The following is a 20,567-nucleotide window of genomic DNA, read 5'->3' as shown; positions in this document are numbered from 1 at the left end:
ACTGTAAAACCTTTAGTTTAGACTTGTGAAGCACATCAGCCTTTTTTCCCTGCTGGGAAATTCCCTGCCTTTCCAAGATCTATTCCAAGCAACTCAGCTTAAGCTCCGATCAACTCTGCATGAGGTCAGGCTCAGGCAGCCCATGCTGTCTGCATGCCTGGCCTGCTGGTCCCACTAGCTGTTTCTGCTTTCAAAGAGTGAAGGGACATTCTACGTCCAGGCGTCGCCCTTTGTCAAGCATTTTGTTTGTTTTTAAGCTTTTAGACTAGTAGAAGGGGGACAAACTACACAGGTGATAGGGAGAGAAATTGAGGCGCTCTAGCGAATCTTATGCAAGGTATGGCCAGAGGCTCGTGCTATCTCTCTTAGAAGATACTTCCAATATAAATATTGTGATACAAAAAGAAGCTCAGCTTTGCAGAAAAAGGTAGAAAGGCAGAAAGGCTCAAACAGCAATAGTAGGAAAGGTAGAAATGTCCCTAATTCTTTAAAACAATCTGTCCCTTAACAGAGAAAATAGATTTGAAATTTTACCAATGGGAATTTAAAAGAGAATGCCACTTCTTTGTATTTTTGAAACAGTTTAGCAGTTTTCTTTGATTGTGGAGAAAAATTGGAAGAGGACAAAAATGTCAATTACCACTATTTCAACAGCCTCCGAACAGAGAAGCCATGTTTAAGCCAGAACAGTGACACTGAATGCCATCTTTGCATTCTGTGTGCTTAGGTACAAACAATATAGCACCAGGTGCTGCCCATTCATTGGCTTCTTGTGTGGTCCTGAATTATTTACCAGGCTCATTACAATGAAATCCCAAGAAAACGAAAAGCCACCACTCCCCATCAAGACATTTAAATTATTGTGCAGTCTGGTCAGATTATTGAGTGCAAACTTAAGACATAAATATAAAACCATGACTATGTACATACTAATTTAGTTGAAATTTTAATTGCATATAAAGCAACTTTATTTTTAGTTAGGCATCCTCTACTGCGCCTTCTAGGATAGAGGCAATATCACAAACTGTAGGGAAGACTATACCACATGATAGACTGAAAGACAATGTTTTTTCCTATATTTCCCTTTTACTCACAGTGGTACATAAATACACTTTTATTTGAACCATTATTAAGTCATGTTTCTGTGTCTTTACATAGCTGTATGTGTGTGTCTGTGTATGTGTACATACATGAAAATATATGTATACATGCCATTTATACACACACACACACACACACACACATAACCTCATTTAGTTCTCACTATAACTGCTGTGTGACACAAACAGTACCATTATTTATTTTCAAATCAGGGCACTGAGAGGCAGAGAACTGAAGAACATTGCCCCAAATTTGTAAATGCAGGACAAGAAACTAAAAGTTGACATTCTAAAGTCAAAGTCCTCCCACTATACACCCTACATAGGACAGACGTGCTGGACTAATCCCTTCCAAAGAAATACTGAATGGCTTGTTAAGTTTCTCCAGGTTTGATTCCCAGAGCTGCACTTGAGATTCTCACAAGTGGGGCACAAGAAAGTGCATCTATACCAGTGGTTCTCAACCTGGAGCAATTTTGTACCCTGGAGTATATGGCAACATGTATAAACATTTCTGGTTATCACAACTAGGAGGAGGGTGCTAGTGACAGCTCTTAGGCACAGGTCAGGGATGCTGCTAAACATCCTACAATGCATAGGAACAGGGAAAACAACAAAGAATAATATCTGGCCCCAAATGTCAACAGTACCAAAGTTAAAGAACCTTAGTCCACACTGTGGATCTCAGAAGAACTGACAGCCTAAAGCTCAAATCAGCTATGATCTAGTCATCCAGCTGAACCATAAAGTCTTGTGGGGGAGCAACTCTGATTTGGGATGAATTTCTGAGTACACGTCAAAAGGTCCCCTTTGACAGACGGAACTCAATGGCATGGAACTTGAGTGCTGGGTTCCCATTCAGTTCATGAATATCGAGCGTGGGAACTTTATACACCACAATACTGAGCTAGTACTCAGACATTCAACTCCAAAGTTAGAACGTATTTACAGAGATTCACACTCGAGGAGCATGTAAGATGGTAAATGGCTCAGTCATTGGGAGGAAGGAGCTGCGGAATTATAAAGTGTTGAGTGATTGGGAAAGTGAGTGGGGAGTACTGTCAGATGAGGCATCTGACCACAAACTAGAGAGAGAATACAAAGCATTAAGAGAAAGGTCTATCATGCTTCTCCTAGAGCAACCAAATACCTACCAGCCTACTGCCCTCAAGGTTTCTAGGGGTTAAATGTCTGGGCTACAAACAGCAGCAGAGCCAAGGCCATGCATGGTAGGACTTGCAATTTATTTGCCATCGATCTCAGAATTTTGCTCAGTTATTAAAATAAGAAAAACAGACATTGGATCAGCTGCACTGTTTCAAAGGGCAAGATGACTTTTATAGGCTCTTGACTCTCAAGAGCCCCATATTTCCCCACAATCTCTCTTATTCTTCTGTATGTTATCCCTAGCCATTGTAAAACTAGACATAAAACTACTATTTTTTAAAAAGTTGTTTTGCAGTTGGTAGAACTTCTGCTTCTGTACATGAATTAACTTCCTACTATAAACAACTTAAAACCAGGAAAAATAATATGAAACAACCGTTTTCAGATATTGGACAATGGATATCATAAGAGTGTTATTCCTGAAAAATGGAAAACAAAAATGCAGTGAACTCTATAACTGACCTTACCTTACTGCCTGGAGTCAGTTTCCAGGCTACAGCAAAGGGAAGGAAACCAAACAGATTCTAGAAGTGTTGGTGAGGTGAGGAGAATAGACTGGAGTTTGGGGATGCTGAGGCAGCTAGAATTTGTGGAGCAGAGTAACCAAGAAGAAGGAGTGTGGTACGTTGAATTATGCAACCCGGAAAAAAAAACACGTGCTTAATAATCCATTTCAATGGGTCTGAATCCATTGAAAATAGTACCTTTTGAAGAAATTGTTTTTAGTTAAGGTGTGACCCAACTGAATCAGGGTAAGCCTGAATCCTATTACTGGAGGCTTTATGAAGAAAAAGCAAAGTGAAGGAGATAAAGCTGGAAGCCTACAGAAGCTGGAGGAGAAAGAGAGGACAACACCAGGTGCATTGCCATGTGATAAAAAAGTCATGCACCCAAGCATTGCAGGCATCCAGGCACAAAGCAAAACAGTCTTCAGGGAGAAAGCATCTCCTTGCTGATTCCTCAGTTTTGGACTTCTCCTAGCACCAAACTGTGAGTCAATAAATTCCCACTGTTTAAGCCAACCTATTTCATGACATTTGGGATCATGGCTCGGAACCTAAGGCAGGGAGAAGAGAGAGAATGCTTTGGAAATTGGCAGGGTGGTCCCTTGTGTTAGGTCGGGGGAATAAGGGAGGGCTCTATGGCTAGAATCATGAAGTCACTCCAGGATGAGAGGTGAACCGTTACAATCAAGGTCCTTGCACAGCAAACAGCTATTCACGGACATCTAACCACCCCTGCTCAACCCGCTATCATAATAATCCTTTGTTTAACATGCCACCCCTTTCATGTCATCACCTGACCTCCGCCCTTAAAAACTGTACTCGCCAAAGCCCGTGCACGAATCACCTCATCCCCTTTTGGGTTCGGTGAGCTCTGCCCAGGAGTGCAGCCAATAAAGCACGCTCATTTGCAATCCTTTAGTCTACTTTCCTTTCTCTCAATTACCTCATATCTTAAAACCTTTCACCTTGGTCTTATTTTGAGTTCTAATTTGGGCATACAAGAGAGGAAACTACATGAAGTGAAAGAAATAACCATTGGAAGGTAGTACCTGAACAATTCCCAGAGCTCACACACAGCTGGAAATACTTTGTATTCCCACGAGCTAGGGTAGACAGACCTCAAAATATACAGGACATTGAGTAGAGTCCTCAGAAAATCTATGTCTTAGTGGAACCAGATTAACCCTGGACTAGAAGCTACTCTGGACTTGTCCTATTATGGCTTAAAGCAAGCCTCAAAAGGACAAAACTGATTCACAAATAACTGTATGTCAGACACAATCCAATGTTCTTTAAAAGGCATACAACAAAATCCAGCACTTAACAACATAAAATTTAAAATGTCCAACATCCAATCAAATATTACCAGGCATGCAACGAAGTAGAAAAATACAACCTCAACTGTAAATCAAAAAAAAAAAAAACCAATAAAATCAAATACATAAATAACAGAAATGATATAACAATCAGGCAAGAACTTAAAGCAACTATTATGCATATGTTCAAGGATGGTAAGCAAAACATCAACAAAATGAGAGAAAAGAAAGATATAAAAAGACTCCAATGGAACTTCTAGAGATAAACATGGAGTATCTGAAATGAAAAGTATACTGCAAAAAGAAAAGACTGGTGATTTTAAAGAAACAAATAGAAATTATCCAAAATGAAGCACAAAAAGATGAATGACAAAAATGAACATAGCCTCAGTGACCTACAGAACAACAGCAAATGGTATACTACACATGTGATTGGAGTCCAGGAAAAGCAGGGAGGAAAGAAAAATTATTTGAAGAAATAATGACAGAAATTTTTTTTACATTTCTTGAAATGTATAAACCTACAGATCAAAGAAGTTCAACCAACTCCAAGCAAAATAAACAAAGAAACAACACACAAAACCATAATACCAAGGCACATCAAAATGAAATTGCTGAAAACCAGCCATGAAGATAAAATCTTGAGAGCAGCAAGATAAGATCTTAAGATAAAAACAGAGGAACAAAGGTAAGACATCAGATTGCTCATAACAATTATGCAAGTGAGGAAAACAGAATGACATCTTCAAAATGACACCTCAAGAAGCTGAAACAAAAAAAAGGTCAACCCAGAATATGATACCCAGTCAAAATGTCTTTCAAAAATGAATGTAAAAAAGAGGAAACAGAAATGGCTAAAAAGCACATGAAAAGATATTCATCTTCATTAGCTATTAGGGAAATGCAGATCAAAACCACACCTATAGTCTCTCTCCAGCTAACCCGAAAGTCCACAGAAGCTCAGCTTAACTCCAGAAATCTTCTTCAGGTGGAAGAAGTTTCCTGGCATCCTGTTTGACTAGGACAAAGAGTGAAGAAATCGGGCGGGGCTGTTTCGCTGTCTCCCCCTTGCTTCCTCCAGATCTGCTCGCCTTTAGGCAGCTTCAGCAGTTGCCTGGGAATCCCGAGCTGGTCCGCAGGGTAATATCGCAGTGGACTGATCGCGTGAGCTCTGCTGGACGCTGCCTGCAGTTCTTGCCAGACTCAGGAACTTCCTGGAAGATGGCGGCTTAGTAAGACGCGCGGATCTTAGTTTCTTCTCCAGGACACCTACTAGGGGAGTAGAAACGATACAGAAAGCGCCCAAAGCCACAACAGAGATAAAAAAGACAGCGTACCCCATCCTGGAACGGCTGGCTGGCTGAGAGAAGCAGCTCGGGTGAGATTGCCGAGGCGCGCGGGCCTTACCGGGCGGGGTGGCAAGCGGCCGGAGTTACTTCCTTCCCCCTTCCCGGGCCGGCTGGGAGAATTGGAGAGGTGGTCCCCTGAAACCAAAGTGACTGGCGCCCACACCACGCGCAGCCCCCGGACCAACTGAGAGAATTGGATCGGAAACCCCCAGGCCGCGGAAAACGGTGACCCCGTGACTCCCGGGGAACGTGCACTCTCTCGGGCGGGCCGCTGCCGCTGGCGCCCTCCCGCCACGCTTGTTGCCCAGGGCCGACTAGGAAATTCGGACGGGCTCTTTCCCTGGCTGCGGCGACCAGCAACCCTCCCTGCGTTCGGACCCTGGGCCGGCTCAAGCCGCTTCGGCTAGCGAACCCCCAGGACGGCGAGAGTTTTCCAAAGTTTAAGGTCCCACAGCACCTTTTACTGGTGGGACCCGCAGACAAACGTGTGCCACGAGCGCCACCTACTGGGCAGGATAAGAAAAACAGAACCCAGAGATTTCACAGAAAAATATTACAACCTTGCTGGGTCCAACACCAAGAGAAATCTGAATAAATGCCCAGACGCCAGCAGCAGAAGATAACTGTCCACGCTCAAAAGATTGAGAATATGGCTCAGTCAAAGGAACAAACCAATAGCTCAAATGAGACACAAGAGCTGAGACAACTAATGCTGAATATATGAACAGAAATGGAAAACCTCTTCAAAAATGAAATCGATAAATTGAGGGAGGACATGAAGAGGACATGGGCTGAACATAAAGAAGAAATAGAAAAACTGAAAAAACAAATCACAGAACTTATGGAAGTGAAGGATAAAGTAGCAAACATAGAAAAAATAATGGATAGCTACAATGATAGATTTAAAGAGACAGAAGATAGAATTAGTGATTTGGAGGATGGAACATCTGAATTCCAAAAAGAAACAGAAACTATAGGGAAAAGAATGGAAAAATTTGAACAGGGTATCAGGGAACTCAAGGACAATATGAACCGCACAAATATACGTGTTGTGGGTGTCCCAGAAGGAGAAGAGAAGGGAAAAGGAGGAGAAAAACTAATGGAAGAAATTATCACTGAAAATTTCCCAACTCTTATGAAAGACCTAAAATTACAGATCCAAGAAGTGCAGCGCACCCCAAAGAGATTAGACCCAAATAGGCGTTCTCCAAGACACTTACTAGTTAGAATGTCAGAGGTCAAAGAGAAAGAGAAGATCTTGAAAGCAGCAAGAGAAAAACAATCCATTACATACAAGGGAAACCCAATAAGACTTTGTGTAGATTTCTCAGCAGAAACCATGGAAGCTAGAAGACAGTGGGATGATATATTTAAAATACTAAAAGAGAAAAACTGCCAACCAAGACTCCTATATCCAGCAAAATTATCCTTCAAAAATGAGGGAGAAATTAAAACATTCTCAGACAAAAAGTCACGGAAAGAATTTGTGACCAAGAGACCAGCTCTGCAAGAAATACTAAAGGGAGCACTAGAGTCAGATACAAAAAGACAGAAGAGAGAGATATGGAAAAGAGTGTAGAAAGAAGGAAAATCAGATATGATATATATAATACAAAAGGCAAAATGTTAGAGGAAAATATTATCCAAACAGTAATAACACTAAATGTCAATGGACTGAATTCCCCAATCAAAAGACATAGATTGGCAGAATGGATTAAAAAACAGGATCCTTCTATATGCTGTCTACAGGAAACACATCTTAGACCCAAAGATAAACATAGGTTGAAAGTGAAAGGTTGGGAAAAGATATTTCATGCAAATAACAACCAGAAAAGAGCAGGAGTGGCTATACTAATATCCAACAAATTAGACTTCAAATGTAAAACAGTTAAAAGAGACAAAGAAGGACACTATATACTAATAAAAGGAACAATTAAACAAGAAGACATAACAATCATAAATATTTACGCACCGAATCAGAATGCCCCAAAATACGTGAGGAATATACTGCAAACACTGAAAAGGGAAATAGACTCATATACCATAATAGTTGGAGACTTCAACTCACCACTCTCATCAAGGGACAGAACATCTAGACAGAGGATCAACAAAGAAATAGAGAATCTGAATATTACTATAAATGAACTAGACTTAATAGACATTTATAGGACATTACATCCCACAACAGCAGGATACACCTTTTTCTCAAGTGCTCATGGATCATTCTCAAAGATAGACCATATGCTGGGTCACAAAGCAAGTCTTAACAAATTTAAAAAGATTGAAATCTTACACAACACTTTCTCGGACCATAAAGGAATGATGTTGGAAATCAATAATAGGCAGAGTGCCAGAAAATTCACAAATACGTGGAGGCTCAACAACACACTCCTAAACAACGACTGGGTCAAAGAAGAAATTGCAAGAGAAATTAGCAAATACCTCGAGGCGAATGAAAATGAAAACACAACATATCAAAACTTATGGGACGCAGCAAAGGCAGTGCTAAGAGGGAAATTTATTGCTCTAAATGCCTATATCAGAAAAGAAGAAAAGGCAAAAATTCAGGAATTAACTATCCATTTGGAAGAACTGGAGAAAGAACAGCAAGCTAACCCCAAAGCAAGCAAAAGGAAAGAAATAACAAAGATTAGAGCACAAATAAATGAAATTGAAAACATGAAAACAATAGAGAAAATCAATAAGGCCAGAAGTTGGTTCTATGAGAAAATCAATAAGATTGATGGGCCCTTAGCAAGATTGACAAAAAGAAGAAGAGAGAGGATGCAAATAAATAAGATCAGAAATGGAAGAGGAGACATAACTACCGACCTCACAGAAATAAAGGAGGTAATAACAGGATACTATGAACAACTTTACGCTAATAAATACAACAATTTAGAGGAAATGGACGGGTTCCTGGAAAGACATGAACAACCAACTTTGACTCAAGAAGACATAGATGACCTCAACAAACCAATCACAAGTAAAGAAATTGAATTAGTCATTCAAAAGCTTCCTAAAAAGAAAAGTCCAGGACCAGATGGCTTCACATGTGAATTCTACCAAACGTTCCAGAAAGAATTAGTACCAATTCTCTTCAAACTCTTCAAAAAAATCGAAGTGGAGGGAAAACTACCTAATTCATTCTATGAAGCCAACATCACCCTCATACCAAAACCAGGCAAAGATATTACAAAAAAAGAAAACTACAGACCAATCTCTCTAATGAATACAGATGCAAAAATCCTCAATAAAATTCTAGCAAATCGTATCCAACAACACATTAAAAGAATTATACATCATGACCAAGTAGGATTCATCCCAGGTATGCAAGGATGGTTCAACATAAGAAAATCAATTAATGTAATACACCATATCAACAAATCAAAGCAGAAAAATCACATGATCATCTCAATTGATGCAGAGAAGGCATTCGACAAGATTCAACATCCTTTCCTGTTGAAAACACTTCAAAAGATAGGAATACAAGGGAACTTCCTTAAAATGATAGAGGGAATGTATGAAAAACCCACAGCTAATATCATCCTCAATGGGGAAAAATTGAAAACTTTCCCCCTAAGATCAGGAACAACACAAGGATGTCCACTATCACCACTATTATTCAACATTGTGTTGGAGGTTCTAGCCAGAGCAATTAGACAAGAAAAAGAAATACAAGGCATCAAAATTGGAAAGGAAGAAGTAAAACTATCACTGTTTGCAGACGATATGATACTATGCGTCGAAAACCCGGAAAAATCCACAACAAAACTACTAGAGCTAATAAATGAGTACAGCAAAGTAGCAGGTTACAAGATCAACATTCAAAAATCTGTAGCATTTCTATACACTAGTAATGAACAAGCTGAGGGGGAAATCAAGAAACGAATCCCATTTACAATTGCAACTAAAAGAATAAAATACCTAGGAATAAATTTAACTAAAGAGACAAAAAATCTATATAAAGAAAACTACAAAAAACTGCTAAAAGAAATCACAGAAGACCTAAATAGATGGAAGGGCATACCGTGTTCATGGATTGGAAGACTAAATATAGTTAAGATGTCAATCCTACCTACATTGATTTACAGATTCAATGCAATACCAATCAAAATCCCAACAACTTATTTTTCAGAAATAGAAAAACCAATAAGCAAATTTATCTGGAAGGGCAGGGTGCCCCGAATTGCTAAAAACATCTTGAGGAAAAAAAACGAAGCTGGAGGTCTCGCGCTGCCTGACTTTAAGGCATATTATGAAGCCACAGTGGTCAAAACAGCATGGTATTGGCATAAAGATAGATATATCGACCAATGGAATCGAATAGAGTGCTCAGATATAGACCCTCTCATCTATGGACATTTGATCTTTGATAAGGCAGTCAAGCCAACTCACCTGGGACAGAGCAGTCTCTTCAATAAATGGTGCCTAGAGAACTGGATATCCATATGCAAAAGAATGAAAGAAGACCCATCTCTCACACCCTATACAAAAGTTAACTCAAAATGGATCAAAGATCTAAACATTAGGTCTAAGACCATAAAACAGTTAGAGGAAAATGTTGGGAGATATCTTATGGATCTTACAACTGGAGGCGGTTTTATGGACCTTAAACCTAAAGCAAGAGCACTGAAGAAGGAAATAAATAAATGGGAACTCCTCAAAATTAAACACTTTTGTGCATCAAAGAACTTCATCAAGAAAGTAGAAAGACAGCCTTCACAATGGGAGACAATATTTGGAAATGATATATCAGATAAAGGTCTAGTATCCAGAATTTATAAAGAGATTGTTCATCTCAACAACAAAAAGACAGCCAACCCAATTACAAAATGGGAAAAAGACTTGAACAGACACCTCTCAGAAGAGGAAATACGGATGGCCAAGAGGCACATGAAGAGATGCTTAATGTCCCTGGCCATTAGAGAAATGCAAATCAAAACCACAATGAGATATCATCTCACACCCACCAGAATGGCCATTATCAACAAAACAGAAAATGACAAGTGCTGGAGAGGCTGCGGAGAAAGAGGCACACTTATCCACTGTTGGTGGGAATGTCAAAGGGTGCAACCACTGTGGAAGGCAGTTTGGCGGTTCCTCAAAAAGCTGAATATAGAATTGCCATACGACCCAGCAATACCATTGCTAGGTATCTACTCAAAGGTCTTAAGGGCAAAGACACAAACGGACATTTGCACACCAATGTTTATAGCAGCATTATTTACAATTGCAAAGAGATGGAAACAGCCAAAATCTCCATCAACAGAAGAGTGGCTAAACAAACTGTGGTATATACATACGATGGAATATTATGCAGCTTTAAGACAAGATAAACTTATGAACCATGTAATAACATGGATGGACCTAGAGAATATTATGCTGAGTGAATCCAGCCAAAAACTAAAGGACAAATACTGTATGGTCCCACTGATGTGAACAGACATTCGAGAATAAACTTGAAATATGTCATTGGTAACAGAGTTCAGCAGGAGTTAGAAACAGGGTAAGACAATGGGTAATTGAAGCTGAAGGGATACAGACTGTGCAACAGGACTAGATACAAAAACTCAAAAATGGACAGCACAATAATACCTAATTGTAAAGTAATCATGTTAAAACACTGAATGAAGCTGCATCTGAGCTATAGGTTTTTGTTTTGTTTTGTTTTGTTTTGTTTTGATTTTACTATTATTACTTTTATTTTTTTCTCTATATTAACATTCTATATCTTTTTCGGTTATGTTGCTAGTTCTTCTAAACCAATGCAAATGTACTAAGAAATGATGATCATGCATCTATGTGATGATGTTAAGAATTAATGATTGCATGTGTAGAATGGTATGATCTCTAAATGTTGGGTTAATTTCTTTTTTTCCGTTAATTAAAAAAAAAAAAAAAAAGAGAAGGGATAATTGGAGATGAAGGGATACAGACTGTACAACGGGACTGGATATAAAAACTCAGAAATGGACAGCACAATACTACCCAATTGTAATGCAATTATGTTAAAACACTGAATGAAGCTGCATGTGAGGTATAGGTTTTTTGTTTTTTTTTTTTTTGTTTTTTTTTCTTTCTATTATTGTTTTAATTCTTATTCTGTTGTCTTTTTATTTCTTTTTCTAAATCGATGCAAATGTACTAAGAAATGATGAATATGCAACTATGTGATGTTATTAAGAATTACTGATTGTACATGTAGATTGGAATGATTTCTAATTGTTTTGTTAATTCTTTTTTTAATTAATAAAAAAAAAAAAAAAAAAACCACACCTATAAGAATGGCTGCGACTAAACAAATAGGAACCTACAATTGTTAGAGAGAATGTGGAGAAAAAGGAACACTTATCAACTGCTGGTGGGTGTGTAAAATGGTATAGCCACTGTGGAAGACAGTTTGGCAGTTCTCCAGAAAACTAAATACTGAGCTGCCATGTGGCCTGGCAATTCTGCTACTTGATATTTACTCTGAAGACCTGAAAACAGGGACATCGTGCCGGTCTGAATCTGTGGTGGACCCCAGAAAAGCCATGTTCTTTAATCCTCATTCAATATTGCTGGGTGGTAGTGTTTTGATGTTCCCATGGAGATGTGACCCACCCAGTCGTGGGTGGTAACTTTTGATTAGATGATTTCCATGGAGGTGTGTCTCCACCCACTGAAGGTGGAGTTGCTTACTGGAATCCTTTAAAAGAGGAAACATTCTGGAGACAGTCCCTTTTGGTAGGGCCACGAGAAAGCCAGCAGATGCCACCATGTTCACCATGTGCCCTTCCAGCTGAGAGAGAAACATTGAATGTCATCGGCCTTCTTGAACCAAGGTATCTTTCTTAGGATACCTTAAATTGGACATTTCTATAGACTTGTTTTAATTGGGACATTTTCTCGGCCTTAGAACTGTAAACTAGCAACTTATTAAATTTCCCTTTGTAAAAGTCACTCTGTTTCTGGTATATTGCATTCCGGCAGCTAGCAAACTAGAACAGACATGAACAGACATTTGCACACCAATGTTCAGAGTGGCATTGTTCACAATCACCAAAAGATGCAAACAATCTAAATGCCCATCAACAGATGACTGGATAAACAAAATGTGGCATATACATATAATGGAACATTATTCAGCAGTAAGAAGAAATGAGGTCCTGAAGCATGCAACATGGATGAATCTTGAGGACATAATGTTGAGTGAAATAAGTCAGACACAAAAGGATAGATATTACATAATTTCACTAACATGAACCAACTAGACTCTGGACTCAAGAGTCTTAAAATGCAGAACATAGGATACCTAAAAATAGACAGAAGTTAGAGAAGGAGGAGTGGTAACCTAATATGTTCAGAATGCATAATGAAGTTGAAACTTAAATGTTTGGAAATAGATACGGGGTGAGGGTAGCTCTTCATTGGAAATAAAAGGAATAGTGCTGTCCTGTAGGTGATTTGGATTGAAAGGGGTTGTTTAGAGTTATATATGTCACCAATTAACATTACAAATTTAAATAAGTACTTGCATGAACTGGTACAAATGTACAACACTGATACAAAGAGTTAATAATAGAGTGGTATGTGGGGGGAAATACCTATTGCAAACTATGGCCTATAATTAGCAGTAATACCTTAAAGTTCTTTCATCAACAGTAACTGGTGTACCACACCAATAGTAGAGGTCAACAAGAGGGGAGAGATAAGGGACAAGGGGTGTTTTGGGTTTTCTTCTTTTGTGTCTATCTGATAATTTTCTTTTTGGAGTAATGAAAATAGTCTAAAAGGGAGTATGATGATTGCATAACTAAGTGATGAAACTATGAGATATTGATTGTATAATTTGGATAGAATATATGTGTGCTTGTTTGAAAGGAAGTATGCCCCCTAGAAAAGCCATGTTTTAATCAAAATCCCATTTCATAAATGTAGAATAATCCCTATTCAATACTGCATGTTTGAAACTGTAATCAGATCATCTCCCTGGATGATGTGATTTAGTCAAGAGTGGTTGTTAAGCTGGATTAGGAGACGACATGTCTCCACCCATTTGGTAGGTCTTGAGAAGTTTCTGGAGTCCTATAAAAAGAGGAAACACTTTGAACAATGGGAGATTCAGAGAGAGCAGAGCAGAACGACATAGCCTCAAGAAGCAGAGTCCACCAGCCAGCGACCTTTGGAGATGAAGAAGGAAAATGCCTCCCGGGGAGCTTCATGAAACCAGAAGCCAGGAGAGAAAGCTAGCAGATGACGCCGTGTTCGCCATGTGCCCTGCCAGCTGAGAGAGAAGCCCTGACTGTGTTCGCCATGTGTCTTCTCATTTGAGAGAGAAACCCTGAACTTCATCGGCCTTCTTGAACCAAGGTATCTCTCCCTGGAAGCTGTAGATTGGACATATCTATAGACTTGCTTTAAATGGGACATTTTCTCAGCCTTAGAACTGTAAACTAGCAATTTATTAAATTCCCCTTTTTAAAAAGCCATTCTGTTTCTGGTATATTGCATTTCTGGCAGTTAGCAAACTGGAACAATGTGATAAATGAAAATATCTAAAAAAAAAATCTGAAAAAAATGAACGTGAAATTTTTTTTCAGAAAAAAATTCCAGTGATCTGCACTACAAGAAATGTTAAAGGAAGTCCTACAGAAAGAAGTAAAATGATATCAGATGAAAAGGATCTCTATGAAGGAACGAAGGGTGCTAGAATGGTAAATCTGTGGGTAAATATATAAAAGATTGCTTTTGTTATCTTTTAAGTTACACTCATTAGCATTTACCTATGGAAAAAACACATCTATATTGAATTCTCCTTTACACCTTTATCACCTACATCCTTTCATCTTTCAAACAGAACTACCTTGGTTCATATTTTAATTGCCAGTTACACTGGTGCCTGCAATGCTAACAGTCATACTGGATCATGAAAGGGTGCCAGGGCCAGGGGCTGAGGGGATGAATGTATAAGGGAATAATGCACGTACACTGATTCAGAACTCCATCGTTACACATTCCCTTTCCTTCCAACCTCTGCACTGCTGGTTTCAATTCACTAAAAAAATTTTCAGCACAACAATGTGACAGGCACTGTTCTAGGCACCTAGCATAAAGATCCCTACCTTTACAGAATTTGCATTCCATGGCAGGGGTGGTGGCAGTAGCACGTCAAGCAATAATCAGTGGACAAATGCATGAATAAATTAAACAGTATGTTAGAAGGTGATAAGGATAATAGGAGAAAGGTAGCTCGGGTAAACAGCATTTGGGAATGCTAGGAGGAGTGTGAAGCTATTTTAAATGAGCTTGTCAGGTTTAGTCTCAAACCTAACAAACTAAAGAATGATTCTATAATGAGAATTTTTACAGTTTTCCACATTCCTCTCTTTCCGGAACAAGAGTGGCACTGATGATGAAAGAATGACTCTATCCATTGTCAACTGATAATTATCAACTAAGCAAACTAAAATTTAGGCATATTTGATTTTCTCTTTTCTTCACCTATTTCTCATATTTCTGATAATCTTCATAGAATATTTACAGCTGTTTAGATCCAACTCCACCTTTTACCAAAACTTCCCATTCACATTGTCACTTGAAGTTTCCTTTTTTGATCTAATCCTATCTGATTTTCATATTTCAGTAACTCCTGAGAGTTTTCCTTTGTTGTTTTGGTATGAATCGATTTTCATACATCATGTGAAATCAGGGTCCAATTTCATTCTTTTACATGTGGCTATTCAGTTTTCCATCACCAGGTATTGAAGAGACCATTCCTCCCTCATTTAATGTATTTGGCACCTTTGTAGAAAATCAGTTGGCCATAGATGGACAGGTTCATTTCTGGACCTTCGGTAATATTCAATTGGTCTAAATTCTACGTGATGCTATTGCCACATTGTTTTGATTATTGTGGCTTTGTAGTAAGTTTTGAAATTGGGATATGTGAGGCCACCAAATCTGTTTTTCTTTCTCAAGATTGTCTTGGCTATTTGGGACCCCTTCCAATTCTATATGAATGTGAAATCAGCTTTTCCATCTCTGCCAAAAAAGGTTTTTGGAATTTTTTATAGGGATTGCACTGAATCCTTAGATCATGTTGGGTAGTGTTCTAGTTTGCTAGCTGCCGGAATGCAATATACCAGAAACGGAACAGCTTTTAACAAGGGGAATTTAATGAGTTACTAGTTTACAGTTCTAAGACCGAGAAAATGTCCCAATTAAAACAAGTCTATAGACATGTCCAATCCAAGGCATCCAGGGAACGATACCTTGGTTCAGGAAGGCCAACGACGTTCAATGTTTCTCTCTCAGCTGGAAGGGCACACGGCAAACATGGCAGGGTCCGCTGGCTTTCACGTGGCTCTACCAAAAAAGGCACTCTCTCCAAAATGTTTCCTCTTTTAAAGGATTCAAGCAAGCATCTCCACCTTCAGTGGGTGGAGACACAGCTCCATGGAAATCATCTAATCAAAAGTTACCACCCACGATTGGGTGGGTCACATCTTCATGGAAACAATCAAAATGCTCCCACCCAGCAATATTGAATGAGGATCAAAGGACATGGCTTTTCTGGGGTCCACTACAGATTCAGACCAGAACAGGTAGTAATGACATCTTAAAATATAAAGTGTTCCAATACATGAACATGGGGATACTTTTCCATTTAGTTAGATCTTCTCTCATTTCTTTCAGCAGTGTTTTGTAGTTTTAGTGTGCAACATTCTTGGTTAAATTTACTCTGAGATATTGTATTCTTTTAGATGCTCCTGTAAACAAAATTGTTTTCTTAATTTCCATTTTGAATTTTTCATTAATGGTGTATAGAAACACAACCATGTGATTTTGCTGAATTTGTTTATTAGCTCTGATAGATTTCTTGTAGATACTCTGGAATTTCCTATATAAGGGATTGTCATCTGAGAATAGAGACTGTTAAATTTATTTCCTTCCAATTTGGATGCTTTCTTTTCTTTTTTCTTTTTCGTTTGCTTAAATGCTCTGGTTAGAACTTCCAGTACAAAAGTGAATAGCAGGGGGGTACAAGGGTCATTCAGTGGTAGAATTCTCGCCTGCCAAGTGGGAGACCCAGGTTCAATTCCTGGTCCATGCACTTCCCAAAAAACAAACAAACAAGCCAAATAAACCAACAAAAATTCAACAAGTGGTGCTGCAATAATGGGGTATGCACATAGAAAAATGACAAAATGTGACCCCCAGGGCGGGCCACGGTGGCTCAGCAGGCAAGAATGCTCGCCTGCCATGCCAGAGGACCTGGGTTCGATTTCTGGTGCCCACCTATGTAAAAAATAAAAAAATGTGACCCTCACCATACAGCATACAAAAAAAAAAATGAATAGCAGTGGAAAAAAATCTGGCATTCTTATCCCTAATCTTAGGGGAAAGCTTTCAGTCTTTCACCATTGAGTATGATATTAGCTTCTCTTCATCATGTTGAGGAAGTCCCTTCTATTCTTATTTTTCTAACTGTTTTAATCATGAAAGGGTGTTGAATTTTGTCAAATGTTGAATTTTCTGTATCAATTGAGAGAATCATGTAGGTTTTTACACCTTCATTATATTAATGTGGTGTAGTACATTGAAAGATTCACTTATGTTGAACTATACTTTCATTCCTCAGATAAATCCCACCCGGTCACAGTGTATAATCCCTTTAATATGCTGTTAGATTTATTGGCTAGTATTTTTGTGGAGTATATTTGCACCTAGATTCATAAAGGATATGGATCTATAATTTTCTTGTGATGTCTTTATCTGGCTGTGGTATTAGAGTAATTCTAATAACCCATTGGTTATTTAAGAATGAATTCTTTAATTTCCAGATATTTTTTAATTTTCCAGTTTCCTTCTGTTGTTGATTTCTAGCTCTATTCCACTGTGGTCAGAGAAGATACTTTGTACGATTTCAATCATTTTAAATTTACTGAGATTTGTTCTGTGACCTAACATATGGTCTACCCTGGAGAATGATCCTCATCCGTTTGGGGAGAATGTGTAGCCTGCTCTTGTTGGTCCTGGTACATTTTTATTCATTAATTTTATCATTTTCATGTCTTTTTTGGCCACTGGGAAGAATGGAATCAAACATGTGGCTCAATTCTTGTAACTGGGCATTCATAGGTATCTCTGGCTCATATTATTATATTATCATTATTTTACTTTTGTCCTGATTTCCTTACCTATTTATCTTTCATCCTACTACATGTTTAATATAAAAGGCAGGGGAAGGGACCAGTGAAGTAATAGGGATGTTTTTACTCAATGTGAGTGAACAGATACGTTATTTGAAGTACTTCAGCCTCAGGTTACCCACTAAGGGAGATTAGATGGACCTATAAGCATATTCATGAAAAAAATGTATATATCGAAACTAACAATGATCACATGGGACTAGATGTTCAGTAAGTTTCCTTTTGGCATTAATATTGTCTAAATTATGACTTCTACGTGAGCTATGTTAATGTAGATAGCAAGAGACATGGATAATTATAAACAGCATGGAACATAATATGCATTTTTAATTGCCTTTGAAATGCACTGTGTTATGTTCTGTTAGCAAATTCACAAACTTTTATCCTAATAGTAAAATTTACTTCTATTCCCTGAGCACATGCTGCTTCTCATGGGGGCAGCAGCCAGATGCAAGCAGGGCAGAGGGGATTAAACACTTGAAACAGCTGCTTAACACAGAAGGTGCCTCACAGCTGTAAAGACCTTCTAAGAGGACATGAGCATGAGATTAGGGTGGGAAAGTGTTGCACATACAGGAACAGATAGTTCAGTCAGGGAAAGTTGGTGAAGCATCTTGGAATGTTGGAGATGGAAGAAACCTCAGCTATAATAAAGACTTATCTCTTCATTTTATAGGTGTGGAAACTGTACCCCACAGAGCACGAGAGGCTCAAGATCACATAGTGAATGTAGGAACAGAATCTAGGTCTCCCAAGTTCAAGGCTCTTTCTATACTACTTTAAAGGACCTTTAAAAGAAGGACTGTGGTTTGCCTTTTACATATTTGGGGCAGCTGTGGAAAAGGCCTGGACTTAGGAAAAGGAAGGTGGAAACTGTGTGTGTAGGGGTGGGGGTGGAGGTGGGGGTTGGGATTAGGGAAATGGCAGCTAGTGTTAACCAGAAGGAAGACAAGTTTGATCTGAATACAGAGAATGGGTCTGGGCCCAGTGAAGGCAAGTAGAGCAGACAGGGTAATAGAGGTAACAGGTTAGCCTAGAGTTGTGGTGAGAAGTTTGCGGAGGAGATCCAAGAGAGAAAAGGTACACTGTGGAAGAGAGAAGACTATTCTCTTGCGAGATAAAAGTGTTAGAATTTGTACAATTCTCCCCAACAATGTAAGGCAGACTGAATTAATCTGCTTCTCAGAAATTCATATTCGCCTTATAAAAGAGAGAGATGATAAAAGTTCCCTTTTAAAGTCTCTGAAATACCTCCTATTAGGGTTTCTGCACACTTTCATGGTTTCTTCATAATCATCCCCAAGACCCTGGTGTGAGGCTTATGCAAGGAATTTTAATTCACCAGAGGAAATGGCAGGGGGCGTGGAGGAGAGATAGATGCTCCAAGTACATCTCTCTGAGGGAATTTTACAAGCAGAATGGAATCACTGTGTGCCCCTTAGCAGGGGATAAGACATGGGGAAGGGTGGTGGACCAGATTCACTCTCTGTGCTCAGGGAGTGTGGATCTCAGAGAAAATAAAACTTTGGAATTCTTGGGCTTTGTATGAATTCTTGGGTACTACACCAACACTCTTTCCTAATCTCAACACTCCAAAGCTTCTCCCCTCAACCTTCCCAGCCCACAGTTAGTGTTTTTTGCCCAGTCAGGAGAACATTTATGCTCAGCACAGTAACTAGATCCAACCTTTCAGTTTCATATTACCCGTAACTCTTCTTTTACTAAACTTTGATTTCTCTCTTTGCTATAAAGTGCTTAAACTTTTTTGGCTGCTTACTAGAATTATAGTGAACCAAACCGGCTATTGCATTAGGTTTCCCACAGCATCCAGGACACAATGCTATAAACAATAGATTTACTATCAAACAGTAGGTTAACTGAATGCAGGGTATATCTCAGGGCTCCTCTGGGCCAATACAGCCCTCCACTTCAGTACTTGGAGCTTGGCTTCACTTCATATATCCTAGGACCATTCTGGTATAATGAATGACATTGCAATAAATAAAGCCTGGGCTAAGCTTAAGTCTCAGTTTCCTCATGTTGTATCTGTGGTACCTTAGATTAGTCACTTAACTTCTCCAATTCTCAGCTGCCCCTTCGATGAAATGGGGATAATACTACCTATACTTCCTAGGTTTTGGCAATGATTAAATCATATGATTTATAGGATACTTTCAAAAGCAACTAAAATATACTATGTCTTCAATAATATTGGCTTTTTCTTTTTCCATAATATAGAAGGGTCATCTATACAGAAGACTTGGGGCACATAACTGAGGCTATCCATCTGGTTTCCCCCGATTTACTAACAGAACCCCAAGTTCTGACTATTGTTTTCTTCTATCTTGAAAAGCAATGATTTTTATACTGTATTTAGAATTATATTTTGTAAGAATAATGAATTACATTTCCCCAAAGGCAGAGACCACGCTTATTAATTCAATTAACATTGATTGACCAACTCTATGTGCTAGTCACTGTGTAAAAAGATAGGGATGCAGGACAAAACAAACTATTATGGTCTTGTTCTAGCACCTGGCACAGCACTGACACTTAATAGATGACCAATACATATTTGTTTAATTGAACACAGAGACATCTAGAAAACATTAAACAGTAAAGTCCTAGACTTCTAGGAACACCGCACAGGTCCATATAGATACTCCTATAACTCAGAGGAAGCAGAAGGGATGATTTATGAAGGTAGAGGGAGGGCTGGAACAGCTCTATGACTACTATGAGACTATCTCCTACTGCCAAAGGCCTGCCCTGATACGTTTTGGTAACTCTCTCTTTGCTCTCAGGGACAAGCTGGCACAACTTGGCTGTGAGTCATGACGGTCTTATAAATAGATCCTAGAGATCTGTTAATATTCCACACTTTTGCCAAGGGCTGGGGTTTGGGAACTCAATAAAAACATAAACAAATACC

The 20,567-nt window shown here is 38.8% G+C and overlaps 1 protein-coding gene across 1 annotated transcript in view; it reads right to left on the bottom strand.

Annotated features, from left to right (window-relative positions):
* GPR156 (G protein-coupled receptor 156) overlaps positions 1 to 20,567 on the bottom strand; it is a 157,065-nt gene that overhangs the window by 114,895 nt on the left and 21,603 nt on the right. The gene's annotated exons all lie outside the window — the stretch shown is intronic.

The sequence above is a fragment of the Tamandua tetradactyla genome, chromosome 10 (genome assembly GCF_023851605.1).
Source record: "Tamandua tetradactyla isolate mTamTet1 chromosome 10, mTamTet1.pri, whole genome shotgun sequence".
Taxonomy (NCBI): domain Eukaryota; kingdom Metazoa; phylum Chordata; class Mammalia; order Pilosa; family Myrmecophagidae; genus Tamandua; species Tamandua tetradactyla.
This window is presented reverse-complemented; position numbering and strand designations above follow the sequence as displayed.